At 48.6% G+C, this 14,655-nt stretch overlaps 1 pseudogene across 1 annotated transcript in view; it reads right to left on the bottom strand.

Moving 5' to 3' along the window:
* Positions 1-12,497, bottom strand: part of LOC147737472 (uncharacterized) — a 45,480-nt pseudogene extending 32,983 nt beyond the window's left edge. The window contains exon 1 of the transcript XR_015299090.1: positions 12,251-12,497. The product of XR_015299090.1 is annotated as an uncharacterized LOC147737472 (transcript). The remainder of the gene's footprint in view (positions 1-12,250) is intronic.
* Positions 12,498-14,655: the final 2,158 nt, after the last annotated feature.

Raw genomic sequence — 14,655 nt, 5'->3', positions numbered from 1 at the left:
GACGCTCAGCTTGTCGGAGACACCTCAGTGCAGCAGAACGATATTGTTGAAGATTTGTCATCCCAGAACTCAAGATCTGAACAATTAGCTGGTCAACGGAACTCTGTTTCACCATCGGACCAACTGTTTGATGATCAGACTCGTCCTGGGAGAAGCCGATATTTTCTTTGCTCCAATACCAGAGACTAATAAACAAATATCTTTGCTTTCTCCCCTGACATCCACGTTACCCCATTATCGCTATCCAGTTTTGAACACACTTGCATTATTGTGATTTTGAAAATTTTGAGTCTTTTCTTCCATGTATGCGTTTTTTTCCACAGCTAGGAGATTTTGTATATATTGTTGATTAAAAATACCTTACATCCGGGTGGACCGTAGGGCCGCACGGGTACTTCCTTCTGGTTAGTAGGTCTTGACACTAGGTCGAAGACCGTCGGTTCCTAGGAACTCCTGGGGATTGACTACTGCTACACAGAACGAAGTGCGTCAAGAACGTTGCGGACGGTTTTAGAGGATGGCTTTCTCGAAGCTGTCGGATTTGGAAAAGGCTCAGGCTCAAAGATTCGAATTGCGTAGAATTGCACGAAGAAAATGCTTCATGTTTCAGGTGTTCCTTCTATTTTTAACTGTTTCTTTGTTATTGGTGGGTGGGGTGTATTACACAATACAGTCCTTGTTGCCTACTGCCTCACCTACCCCTTCTCCTGAACCTAAATCTACCACCACTGTTTCTCCTTATTCCTTTCACATCTTACCTCAACACGAGCAGGTTAGACGTGCGGAGTTCATGAACAATTCCTTTGTTCAGCTCCTTCATCAGCATCAGTTGGTGGTAAACACTACCAACTGTTGGGTGTGTGGGTTAATGCCGCATACCACCGATAAGGGAATTCCGTACTTAGTCCTTCCTTACAGTTCCCAGGGTTCAGCTCGAGCATTCCAAACAATGTTTCGAAGCGCACTAGATTCTTACCCCAATCGAGAGCCGCGTTCTCCACACTTTGGTCCCGGTCCGTACCATAAGTCGTTGGCAATAGCGATTGCTGATTTAGATAGGGATATCTATGATCCATCGCTTATCCCAGATGAAGAGGTGCGAGCCTACAGGGATCTGAGTGAGGCTGAGTATAGCGTGCTAGTGGGTGATAGACAGCTTAAAAGTTCATCTCCTATATGGATCGTACCCCACCTTGGTAATTTCTGTCTAAAAGGTCGTGGCCGAAGCCCGAGAGCTCATCTCGGGGAGAGTGCTTGCTCTGAAACATATGTTTTACCAATGCTCTCTTCCCCTGTTCTCCTGACTGCCAAGGGTACGTACTTTGTCTGCTACGACCGTGCATATACATGGCTGCCCCTTGACTTCGCGGGCACCTGTTATATTGCAAACTTGTTGCCACCAACCTTTACGGTTGCTGCGGATTATCACAAGACCAGAGTTGTGAGGGGCGAGATTAGCAAAGAGGACACTGCCGGTCAAGAGGCAGGAGACTTTTTCAAGGGTTTCTTTCCGTTTTGGGGACCTATGGTTAATAGTAGGAACCTGAGACAGTTGACTCGAGTGGTGGAATCGACTGCTAATATCACTGCCAGTGCCCTTGGCAATATCACAGCAGAGCTTCAGGCGGACAGGCTTATGACGTTACAAAATCGTATGGTTTTAGACGTTGTCCTAGCAGATCGAGGTGGAGTATGTAAGGTGATCCATTCGAGTTGTTGTATATTCATTCCAGACAACGCTCCGACTGTCTGTCAAGCCATCTCGAAGTAGCATAAGATCTCCGAGTCCATACACGTGGACATAGGGGATTGGACGCTACTCGGGTGGTTTCGGGGCCTAATATCGACTTGGGGTTGGATGATTCAGATGATCATTGGGGTTGTTGTAGCATTAATGTTCACGTGTTGTCTTTGTGTGCAATGTGGTCCTGCCTTATGTGGCTACTGTGCTACGACGTGTATGAGGCGGCCACCTGTTACCAAGGAAGCACTGATGGATAGAATTATGTTACAGCAGCATCTGGATGGTCTAATGAATATCGAGATCGATTATGATTCCGACTAGTGCTTGCCTACATGAGGGCAAAAGGAGCGTCTGAGGTTGCTTGGCAATTATAAGTGGTGTTTTCGACTCGCACGAATATGGTCGAGTCTGGTATCTATGAACCGCAAATGACGAGTTTAGTGGGTATACGCGTTTTCGCTATGCTAACCTAAACCGTTCGTCTGTTCCGTGGGTTTCTTCATCTGAACCCACGGGTTCCATCTTAGATACGGCATCCATTTTGTTTCTTGCCCTCAAGTAGCCAGCGAACGGACGCTGTCCGCTTCGCGACCCTGGGATTCCCAAGCTCTTGCGGTAGACACGTGTTCCTTTGAGGGTGTCTTTATGACGAGGGGGATGATACTGTAAGGCAGATGGCCCCGCTGGAGGCTCATCTTGCCGTGCCGGTCTATTGTCTCAGTTGTGCATTTCATTAGGCACGTCCTTTGATTCCTGCAAATCGTGTTTCCTGATACCTCCCCTTTTACACTCTCTTCGATCCGCTCACTGTTCTCGTCTTCCTCTGCACCTGTTTCTGTCTTGATTCGTTTACTGTCAAATGGAATGTACTAATGGTGGGAAGATGCACATTTACAGTTGGGAACCGCGAAATGCTACTGTAATTATGTTCCGGGCCCTGAATACATGAAAGCGACCCCTTACGATCTTTACGATGGGAATTAGGTTGTAATCCTTTGTGCTCTATGTTATCCTATGCTCAAAAACTGTATAAAAAGAGCGATCCACAGATACAATTTGAATCAGACTCCGCGAACTTACATGCTGTGTACTTCACGTGACTTCTGTGTTCCCTGCAGTAAATAAACCTCGAATCCTTGACGCCGAAGGAAGTGTCCCGTGTCTCTGTTATTTGTACGCCGGAACAGGTAACCCACGAAGGTTTCAGGTGTTATCCCTGGCACCACTGGGTCTTAGAATAACCCAGTCCTTCAGAGACCCCGTGGCGTGGGACGCTGTTTGCCGATTACCTGGTCTTCTGAAGTACTTCCTTTGCCCGTTGTTGCTGCCGCCTAGAGGCTCCTGAGATTTGCGGGTTCAATCCTTACATCAAGCCATCCACGCGCTTTCCTCGCAGACCGCAGACTGCCGGGGAACTACATACCCCAGAAGGCAGTGTGGTCTCACGGGAAGAGGCGCGAGAGGACCCGAGTCACCACCAGACAAATCTGCCAGGGAGACCCCGCAGTGCAGGACGCTGTTTACCGATTACCTGATCTTCTGAAGTACTTCCTTTGCCCGTTGTTGCTGCCGCCTAGAGCTTCCTGAGATTTGCGGGCTCAATCCTTACATCAAGCTATCCACGCGCTTTCCTCGCAGACCGCGGACTGCCGGGGAACTACATCCCCCAGAAGGCAGTGCGGTCTCGCGGGAAGAGGCGCGAGAAGACCCGCGTCACCACCACATAAATCTGCCAGGGAGACCCCGTGGCGCGAGACGTGCTCGGGCTCGCCCAGGCAAAGTCCGGGCCAAAGGCGGGCCCGTCTGGGCCAATCCTGGACCGTTCGAGGCCGGGCTGGGCCACCCCCATGATATTGCCATTCCAAGGACAGCTGGACACTGCAACGGTCAGTGGAGTGTATTTTTTAAAGTACCTATTGAATTTCTGGGGTAAAACACACCATGGGCAAACGAAATCCAACCGCCACAGCTTGTAATGCTATGTCTATAGATACTATGTTGGAAAGGGCGATGGACATAGTCAGTATCGAGATCGAACTGACAGAGAGACGTTTGTCCCTGGGTCTCACGAAACCCCAACCTGCAGTACAAGTTGAGAACACTGATATAAGTGACCCTCAAATAATGGTATACAATGAGGCTGACCACTGTCCACACCCATTAATTGGAGATAACTTACTGAACGTGGAAGGCTCTGACCATATAGGTGCAATAGTGGACTCTTTATCTAGGAGCTGCCCAATTGACATTACAGTTTTGGTTAATTCGGACATATCCCCTAACCCTGAGGTATGCGGAGTGAAAAGGAAGAGGAAGGCGGCGAAACCAGTTTGCTCCAAACGGAAACAACATCCACGCTTGAACTCAAAATGCACAACATTGAATACATGGATTAAGGGGCTGAAAGCCATAGTAGACCCAATCCCTAGCAGTGACTCAATTGATTTAGTTTCATTGGATGTTTTAAGTATACACACAGATGGAGTCCACCCAGGCTGCTTTTTCTAATTTTACACTTGGGGACACTGCCATAGATAATATTGTAGACACACTGTATGAACGTGATAAAGGGATTGTGGATAAAAGCTTTGCAAAACTATGGAAGCGTCTAGATTGCCTGGAATCCTTAACCACTAAGCAAAATCTCCCTGTAGGGAACCTAATCAGCAGCCTGAAAAGGCCGGTCCCCAGGGAAATTTAGCCCAGAGTGGGCAATATGTACCTCAAACTGCAAAGTCGTTATCTGCCCCCTGTGATATTAACAGTAAAACTAATGATTCTGCAGCTTTAAAAGCACGCATTGGACCTGCTAATATTCAAAACATGAGTGTCATTTGTGCTCATGACGGCCCGACAGTCCGCTCGAATACTGTCGATATTAATATCGGCAAACATATTGAGCCAAACAAGGACGTTTTAAATCTTTTTAAATATACCTCCAGCATCTTGCCCGTATGCTTTGGTTCTTGCAGGGGTACCTCCATTAGAGAAAAACAAATTAGAGTCCTGGGAACAACTTCGGAACAAAAGTGTGGATTGGCTGGCTAAATACAAAGGGTACAGGAGGTGGGATATACATTATAATCTAATGGTACGAAGGGTAGGCTGGGTGGGACCAGCAGGAAAAACTATTAGGGGTGATTGTATTGTCATCAACTTTCGCCGACCAGGTATTGTTAGATCTATACTAGTTGTTAGAGAGACTAATTGCCCCCTACCCACAAACATATGTACACAACCGCTCGGCTTCTTTTATAGACCACCACCGACACAGTGCTCATTCATTAGCCCATTTTCCCAATCGGTAAATAGGTTCTCTCCCCTCTCTGACCTAGACACTCTTGATTGACCTTTTTCTAAATCTCAACCGACTGTTTCTGTATTCACGGCACCCTTTGAGACTCCTAAAATTAATATTGACACTGAGGTGGAAACTGTTTCTCCAAATGATCATTCTGACTCATTACTACTGGTGCTGAGCTGGAATGTGGCTGGTCTGGCTCCTGAACTAGACATTGTTATGTTATGTTAAAATTATTTATACCGCGCTCGGTCACCGGACGGTTTCATGGCGCTCATAACAAATGCGGAGGGCAGGAACGGGTATTACTCGAAGGCTGATTGGAAGAGAAACGTTTTCAGCATCCTACGAAAGCAGTCGTAGGTGGGGCAATGTCGGAAAGCAGACGGAAGGGAATTCCAGATTTTGGGGGCCAAAAAAGAAAAACATAAACCACCATGTTTTTTGCGTTTGATTTTAGGGATAACTAAAAGGATGTGAGAGGAGGAGCGAAGATCTCTCGAGGGAACATATCACTTCAGACTAGAAGAAATGAAAACAGGAGCCAAATCAGACAGAGCTTTGAATATCGTGCAGCCCAGTTTGAAAATGCAGCGCTTAGCCACCGGGAGCCAATGCAGGCTCCGCAGCAGCGGCGAAACATGCTGATGCTTAGGCTGATGGCAAACCAAGCGTGCTGCCTGATTTTGCACCAGCTGCAACCTGTGGAGGTGGTATGCAAGAATTCCCACATACAGAGTGTTGGCGTAGTCAATTCTCGACATAACAAGGGCCACGATGACAAGGATAAGTGCATCTCTAGTGAGAAATATGCTGATTTTACGTATCCTGCGCAGATGGAAAAAGCAGGATGACGTGACAGCACTAATCTGAGGCCTCATAGATAGGTCACTGGAGATGACTATGCCAAGACTCTTCACAGAGTTGACGGGGCAAGGAGGCGGCCCTAATGAGGGAGGCCAAAAGCTGTCATTCCATGGGTTGGCTGCTCCGCCCACCAGCACAAGCTCGGTCTTGGTAGGATTTAATTTGAGCTGGATGTGGTACATCCATTCCGATATCTCAAGCATGGTAAATTGGAAGCTGGTGCAGGAGGAAAGGGAGGTGTCAATAGGAAAAATTAACTGCAAGTCGTCCGCGTAATTAAAGATAGTGGCTGCGGATTTGCGAAGAGAAGCAATTAGGGGCTGCATGTACAAATTAAATAACAAAGGGGATAAAGCGGAGCCCTGTGGGACTCCACAGGATAGGGGGGAATAGGAGGCGGAGAAGGTAGACAGGTGCACTGCCTGAGAGCGTTTATCCAGAAAGGATCTAACCCAGTCGAGAGCTACGCCCTGAATGCCGGCATTTCCGACACGGTCGTTCAATATTGCATGATCGACCGTGTCAAAGGCCGCCGATAAGTCCAGCAAGACAAGTGCTTGAGAGATGTTATTGTCGGCGCCCCTTCTCAGGGTATCCATCACAGCCACAATGACCGCCTCGGTGGAATGAAGTGGGCGGAAACCGGCTTGCTGGGCCTCCAGAAAAGACGCGCTCTCAATAAAAGCACTCAGGCAGCAAGTGACATGTGTCTCCAAAATTTTCCCCAGATAGGGGACAAGGGAGATGGGCCTATAATTGCTCAAGACCGTAGGGTCGGCATTGGTCTTTTTTAGGATCGGTATCACAACTGTCTGTTTAAAGGAGTCCGGGACCACCCCCGTCGCCAGCGAGTTGTTCAGTAATGCCAGTGGAGGGTCGGGGAAGGCCAAGAAGATTTCCTTAAGGACTTGGGGAGGGCAGCAATCATTGGGGGAGCCAGAGCTCACTTTATGCAGTAACGAATAAAACTCCGAGAGGGAGATCGGGGGAAAGACATCCAGGCAGCAAGGATTTCTGGGAGGTAATGGAGGAGGAGAAGAGGATGAGGGCGGGGGGATATTGTTTTTGATAGTGATGATTTTATCAATGAAAAAAGCATTGAGTGAGTCGCACAAGGACTGTGTAGGTTGAGGTTGAGGAGTGACACGGTCTGGCAAAGAGAGCTCATTCACTATGGAGAAAATATCCTTTGCCTTGGAAGCAGACTCCATAATTTTTGGGGAAAAATACATTGTTTTAGCCGATAAGATGGATTTTTTATAGGCTTTCAGACGGTCCACAAACTCAGCTTTAAGTTGTTGGTCATAATTACACCTCCAGCGGCGCTCAGCCTGGCGTAGGGCTAATTTGTCCAGCTTTAGTTGATCCGTAAACCACCGCTGGGCGTCATGAGGGCGCTTCGTTTTTATAGTTTTCAGGGGGGCGACAGTATTACAGGCGGACAGCAGCCATTGTTCAAGAAGGAAGGCCTGGCGAGTCACCAAGGCGGAGGTCGGAGGGACTGTGGAGGCTAGTATAGAATGAAGTTCCACCAGGTTGGCTCTCTTCCAGTTCCGAGTAGTGAAATTGGTCGTAGGGGAGGGGCGACTGGGGGTAGTCAAGTTAAAAGAAAAAGAAATAAAGCAATGATCTGACCAAGAACAAGGGGTCGCTATAGGGGACGAAATTTCGAAATTGGCCGTCCACACTTGATCCAAGATGTGGCCTTTGCAGTGAGTGGGTATTTTAATGTGTTGATGACAGTTCAGGCCTGATAAGAGATCAGAGAATTCCTCTGAGAGACGGCTTTCCCGGGGGTCAGAGGGCCAATAATTGAAGTCACCGATAATGATAACCTTAGCATGGTTGATGATGAGTTGGGAAATAAGATCACCAAACTGTTGAGGGAAGGAGGGCATGGGGTCAGGGGGTCTTTACACAAGAACAACGATAAAAGAGAACCTGGGAGAAGTGAATTTGATAGTGAGACTTTCCGTTTTGGGGATCCTAGCACAAGCTAAGGTTGTAAAAATATACTGGGAGCGTGTGATGGCTACCAACCCGCCACCGGCTTGCCCAGCTGGTCGATTAGATTGCAGGATGTAATAGCCGGCGGGGATAGCAGCAAGGATGTCAGGGGCGGAGTCCTCAGTCAGCCAAGTCTCTGATAAAAGGAGGATATCCACAGCTCTATCGTCTAGCAGCTGGAAAATTTCGAGTTGATGTTTCACCATTGACCGGGTATTGAGATATATCACGGTCAATGGAGTGGCCCCCAGAGTTGACGATTTGAGGCGAGAAGATATCGGCTTAGAGCAGGGAGAAGGAGTCTCCAAAATAGGAGTATCCAGGGAAACAAGAATGCCACAATCCAGAGCAGCCCTTGCGGCGCGGGCCTGTAAGGGTACCGTGCGGCAAAACATTAAAAGGTCAGCGGAGGAATAGGTGATGAGTTGGGCAATGTGACTGGCCCCAGGGCCCGGTCGTCCGCGGACGGGCGCAGACGGGCTTAACTTAGGTGCAACTTTGGCGCGAAGTCGGCGCTCCCGCTGCGCTCGTCCGCTGAGCGTCCGCCAGGCCACCATTTATACTACCCAGGAAGTAAGCCACTAGACCTCTAACCTGAGAGGTGGAGGGGCAGGGCGGATGTGGTGTTAGGAGCAGAAAATGGCGCTTAACTAGACGACCCGCCGCACAAACGGCACAATGCCGGGGCGGAACGGGGCCAAGAGCGTTAGGAACAGGTAAGTGAGCTCTAGTACCCTTAAGCATACAACACCGAATAAATTGTACAGTCAAGTTAAAATTGCAACACAGCTATTAGATCAGCTTTTAAAATAAAGTTCAGTGAGACAAGCACACACCCGCAGCCTAAATCGCCGCGTTTATCTGAGGAAAGGTGCAACTACCGTGCCTAAAATAGAAAAATGTCTGCAGCCACTAGACCGCTAACCTGTGAGGTGGAGGGGCAGGGGGGAAGTGGTCTTAGGGGCAGAAAATGGCGCTCAACTAGACGACCCTCCGCACAAACGGCACAATGCCGGGGCGGAACGGGGCCAAGAGCGTTAGGAACAGGTAAGTGAGCTCTAGTACCCTTAAGCATACAACACCGAATAAATTGTAGTCAAGTTAAAATTGCAACACAGCTATTAGATCAGCTTTTAAAATAAAGTTCAGCGAGACAAGCACACACCCGCAGCCTAAATCGCCGCGTTTATCTGAGGAAAGGTGCAACTACCGTGCCTAAAATAGAAAAATGTCTGCAGCCACTAGACCGCTAACCTGCGAGGTGGAGGGGCAGGGCGGAAGTGGTGTTAGGAGCAGAAAATGGCGCTCAACTAGACGACCCTCCGCACAAACGGCACAATGCCGGGGCGGAACGGGGCCAAGAGCGTTAGGAACAGGTAAGTGAGTTCTAGTACCCTTAAGCATACAACACCGAATAAATTGTACAGTCAAGTTAAAATTGCAACACAGCTATTAGATCAGCTTTTAAAATAAAGTTCAGCGAGACAAGCACACACCCGCAGCCTAAATTGCCACGTTTATTGAAGAATGGGTTAATATGGTAAATACATTTGATATCCTCATGTTCCAGGAGACCTGGGCAACTAAAGAATTATACCTAGAAGGATATGAGTGCTATAATATTATACCCCCTCACCCCAAACACGGTAGACCCTCTTGTGGTTTATCAATATGGGTCAGTATCGCATCAGGTGGCAGACCGAAATTCATTCCCATTAGAAACGCTAACTTTCAAGTACTGATTAATACACGGGGGGTTCTATTTGTTTTATTAATTTTTATAATAATGACTTCTTAATCACACCTAACGTTAATTTTGTTAATCTTTTTAACTTTTTTTCAGACACGAATAATCTACTGGGAAAGCATAAACCGGTAGGGATATGTTTGGGAGGTGACTTTAATGCGAAGATAGCAGGGGGAAAAACTGCGAGTCCCACCCATCATATCTCAGTTAATCCATGTAAGAGAGGACACAAATTAATAAACCACCTATCAAATAACAGCCTTTTAAATGTTATGGATATTGTTTCTGTAAATAATGGGGAAGGTTCAACACTGTCTTATAGAGGTTTTGGTCGAGCCTCAACTATAGACTATGTTTTTATATCTGCACAATTAGAAGATCATCTGGTTTGGGCAGAGGTTAGGGCATCGAGTTTTGGGGATCGCAATCCCATCTGAGTCTCTTTCTGGGCAGCCCCGAGACCCAAAACTAGAAAGGAGGCAGGGGCTGGCAATTTAGACATTTCCACTTATAACCTAAGAGTTAAATGGAAAGCATTGGACTGCACGAAGGTGTTCCAAAAGATGGTATAAAACTATCCATCGCTCTGTGAGACTTGCCTAACACTGGCTAACCCTAACCCAGAGGCAGTCTCTGCTTTTATCTTACTATGCGCAGGTATTGAAGAACTAATCTCCAGACCCGCAGCTACACCTATACCGACCCTAGGTGGGTTGATAACATTTGCTCCAGGGCTAACAGAGAACTCAGAGCTGCCCTATCAGCTTCCCCTAGAGATCCTAACCTCATTTGAGTACTAGGGCACACTATAAAAGTGCAGTAAAGCACAGGCGAGATGTGGCTTTAAAGGAGCTCAGCCCAGGGGCCCCCGGATAGAAGAGCCCAGCTCAGCCCCAGGGCCCCCAGATAGAAGAGCCCAGCTCAGCCCCAGGGCCCCTGATAGAAGAGCCCAGCTCAGCCCCAGGGCCCCTGATAGAAGAGCCCAGCTCAGCCCCAGGGGCCCCCGGATAGAAGAGCCCAGCTTAGCCCAGGGGCCCCGGATAGAAGAGCTCAGCTCAGCCCAGAGGCCCCGGATAGAAGAGCCCTGCTCAGCCCCAGGGCCCCCGTATAGAAGAGCCCAGCTCAGCCCCAGGCCCCCCGGATAGAAGAGCCCAGCTCAGCCCCAGGGGCCCTGGATAGAAGAGTCCATCTCATCCCCAGGGGCCCCGGATAGAAGAGCCCAGCTCAGCCCCAGGGGCCCCGGATAGAAGAGCCCAGCTCAGCCCCAGGAGCCCCAGACAGAAGAGCCCAGCTCAGCTCGGCTTCTGCAGAGATTCCCTCCAGGATTATTCAGTCTATTTCTACAAACACAGCAGAAGGTCCTACTTCTGCTACTTGGTCCTACTTCTGCTACTTGGTCCTACTTCATCGACTGGCTGCGGCAGGGATTGCAGGTTCAGCGCTCAAATGGATAGAGTCCTTCCTCTCAGGGCGCTCGTTCCAGGTGTGGGATGGCAATTTCCATTCTGCCACCCTCCCCCTCATGAGTGGGGTCCCTCAGGGGTCATCGTTAAGCCCAACCCTATTTAACGCTTACATGGCCCCTCTCGAAGATGTGGTTACCCCCTTCGGGATTAAAATAGTAAGCTACGCAGACGACACCCAACTAGTCGTCTCACTTTCCCAACTGGACAAACACCCAGACAATCTGCAAAACTGCCTTAAAAATATCCACAACTGGATGTGTGAGTCATCGCTCAAATTAAATGGCTCAAAGACTGAAGTTATGCTTCTGGGTAAGCAATGGACCACCATCCCTCCATCCGTCTGGCCAGATGAATTCGGGGAAATCCCCGCCCCGAAACCAGAAATTAAAACTTTAGGAGTATGGCTAGAACCCGAGCTGTCGATGAAAACTCAAGCTACCAAGACAGCAGGGACCTGCTTCGGCCTAATGCGCTCCATTCGGAAGATCCTTCCATTACTTCCTCCCCTATCCAGGAAACTCCTGGTCCAGGGACTAGTGCTTGCACGGCTGGACTACAGCAACATGGTATACCTTGGAGCCCCAGAATCCACCATGGCTAAACTCCAACGCACGCAGAACGCGGCCGCCCGGTTACTCTGGAATCTCCCCTCCAGAGTATCAGCCAAACCAGCAATCCAGGCTCTCCACTGGCTTCCAATACGCCAAAGGGTCGAATTTAAGGCCCTGTGCACTGCACATAAACTGCTTAGTGTGTCTGGCCCTGCCATTTTGAGAGACCTGATCACTCCCTACAAAGCTCCCAGGTCCCTTCGCTCGGAGAATGAGAACCTGGCCAATATCCCCAGACACCGGAAGACACGTACTGGCGGCCGTCGCTTCTCGGTTAAAGCATCCACCAGATGGAATGCACTTCCCCGCTCCCTTCGGCTTGAACCTAATCATTTAATGTTTAGGAAAAAACTGAAAACGCTGTTGTTCCCTAAATAGAGTCCCTCCTTCTCTGTCCTCAGATCTTCATAATTATTATAGCGCGGGGATGCCCTCGGGTCACCAGGCGCTTTACAAATCGCTAAAAATAAAAAAATAAAAAATAAAAAGGTGCTGACAATCTCCTACCTGAGCAGAGACCTGTGCAGACATGTCCAGGCTCTCTCCTCCTCCTGGGGTGCCGGGGGTTGGGGGGGCAGATCTGGGGTCTGAGGGGGGGTGCCGGGGAAGATCTGGGGTCTGGGGGAGGTGCAGATCTGGGGTCTGGGGGGGACGGGCAGGTCTGGGGTCTGAGGGAGGGGTCTGTGAGGGTCTATAGATGGCGGTAACTGCCCACCAGACAGGGCTCCTTCCTCCTCTGCAGCAGGCTGGACACACCAGGAGAGGCCGGAAGTGATGTCAACATCCGCTGCTGGTGCTGTCTCTGCTGCCGGTGACCCGGAAGAGGAAACCCTTCTCCCTTTCATCCAATGTGCAGCTCAGTGAGATTCATCAGCAGGTGAGGAGCGCCCTCTGGTGGCCACTGACGGAACCGCCGCTTCCATACTCCAGGAGTGAATATATTTCACACAAACAAGCATTTATACCTGTAAAGACCTGGGATTTCAGATGTCACAGACACAGTGCTTAATTTGTAAATTATGAAGTGCAGGTGCTCAAATGTTTGTCGGAGACCACGCCCACTTTTCCCATCAGACAGGACTACAAGGTATAGGAGTCGCATGTCATCCATGATTGTCATTGTAGGCAATATAGTTTAAGAGTTCGAAGTCTGGAAAAGGGCAATTTCAGAATTTAAAACATACCAGTATTGATAGGGGTTCTCTTCAATAAAAATCGATTTCTAGCCACATTAACCCTTTTTGCAAGATTAGGATAATGAAAGATTGGCCCAAAAAACATATAGCGCTAATATATAACTTGCCGTTTGCATGCAGCTCTTTGTTGACAGACTAGTTAATATTAATAGCTTGCTGTTCTATGATAAGATGCTAACTTACAAACTGCAAGTAACAAAAGGATCTCTCCGACAGAAGCAGTAACAAACACACTGACCTATTTTACATTATATGCATAGTAGACGTTCTTTGCAGCAGGTATATAACCCTGTACTACCTTTCAAGCAGTCACAGCTTCATCCACTGTCTTTTGGCAACGCACGCACTACAGAAATACCACAAACAAACAAAGGCGCAGCTTTGACTGGTTGCAGCGCAATACCCTCACTTTTCACATCACACTCCAGGGTGGCGCTTCTTTGCAGCCCTACAGATGGCAAGGTGGCTGTGAAACCAGGAAGGAAAGCGGGAATGGGTCAACGCCAGGGCAGTAATAACCCTTTTTCATAATCCGGGCTGCGGTCAGAGGTTTTTAAAGCCCGCAGGGGGGTTTGGTGTTCCTGTTCCCCAACACGAGAACCCACCGGACAAAAAGCGGGATTGGGTCCAGGGTGGGCGTCTGACTATCGCCTGTGGTTATTTTAAGGGTCGTGCGCGTGCATTACACATACACTCATGCTTGCCATACAAATAACCACGGAGGCCTCTTGTGAGTGGGGGCAGCGCTGGCCTCATCTGTTTTAGTCAGATGTAAATAAATTTCTTTATGAGAATAATGTTGATTTAGCAAGATTGTATTTGTAATAATGTAATGTGTTTGACAACAAGTTTAAAGTGGATATGAAAGCAAACAAATGTCTATGTAGATAAATACAACCCTTTTTTTTAAAGTGCATATTTGGGTTTTATTATGTACGTTTTAAGTAGAATGGGGGTCCCAATGCAAAGGCTAACCAGGGGCTTCGTTTCTCATCTCAAAGTTGCCTGTTATACAGTCAGCCCTGCCACACCCTCCTTTGGAGCAGCCTCGAGGAATGTGTAGGGTTATTGTGGTCAGCCCTTGAATGGACTCAAACGTTTCTTCACAATAATAGTGTGGGAATGAAGTGCAGACCATCCATGTATTCTGTTATTTGCGGGGATGAACACATATTTATGCTTTGATTATCGCGAGATAAGAGTGCCAGGGCTTGGTAAGGGAACACTGCCTTTCGGTCCATGCGGGTGAAATTCTTGGCTCACACGATGCTTTTCAGTCAGTTTACATGAAACTGGTCAGAATGAAAATAACCCTGAGCTCCGTGAAAACGAGCTACAGCAACGTTGAGCACAGGATATTGTCAGCATTGTGAGCAGGTGTTGACACATTGTAGTGATTCAGCCGAGTTGTAGTGGGTAAGGAGCTATGAGACTGTGCTTGGGAGAACTCGGAGAGATATTTGGACGCAGTTCATGCTCGAGCCTTGCATGGCTTTTGCTCACGCAATTCAGTCAATTTTGAGCCAGGGAAACGTGCGGAGAGTAGTCAGAAGTAAATACATTTCTTTATTCCCTGTATGCCTGGCCAGCAGTGCTCACCCGCTGCCCGCGCAGACCTGGAGCCTGTGCTGGGGTGAGATTGGGCGGACGGGCCACGGTGCGGGTGCGAAGAGGGCAGAGGTGGCTTAGACTGGGCTTGGACAAGTGTGCGGGTTC

Source organism: Lissotriton vulgaris, chromosome 1_1 (assembly GCF_964263255.1).
Source record: "Lissotriton vulgaris chromosome 1_1, aLisVul1.2, whole genome shotgun sequence".
Classification (NCBI taxonomy): Eukaryota; Metazoa; Chordata; class Amphibia; order Caudata; family Salamandridae; genus Lissotriton; species Lissotriton vulgaris.
The sequence above is the reverse complement of the archived record's forward strand: the minus strand, read 5'-3'. Positions and strand labels throughout refer to the sequence as shown.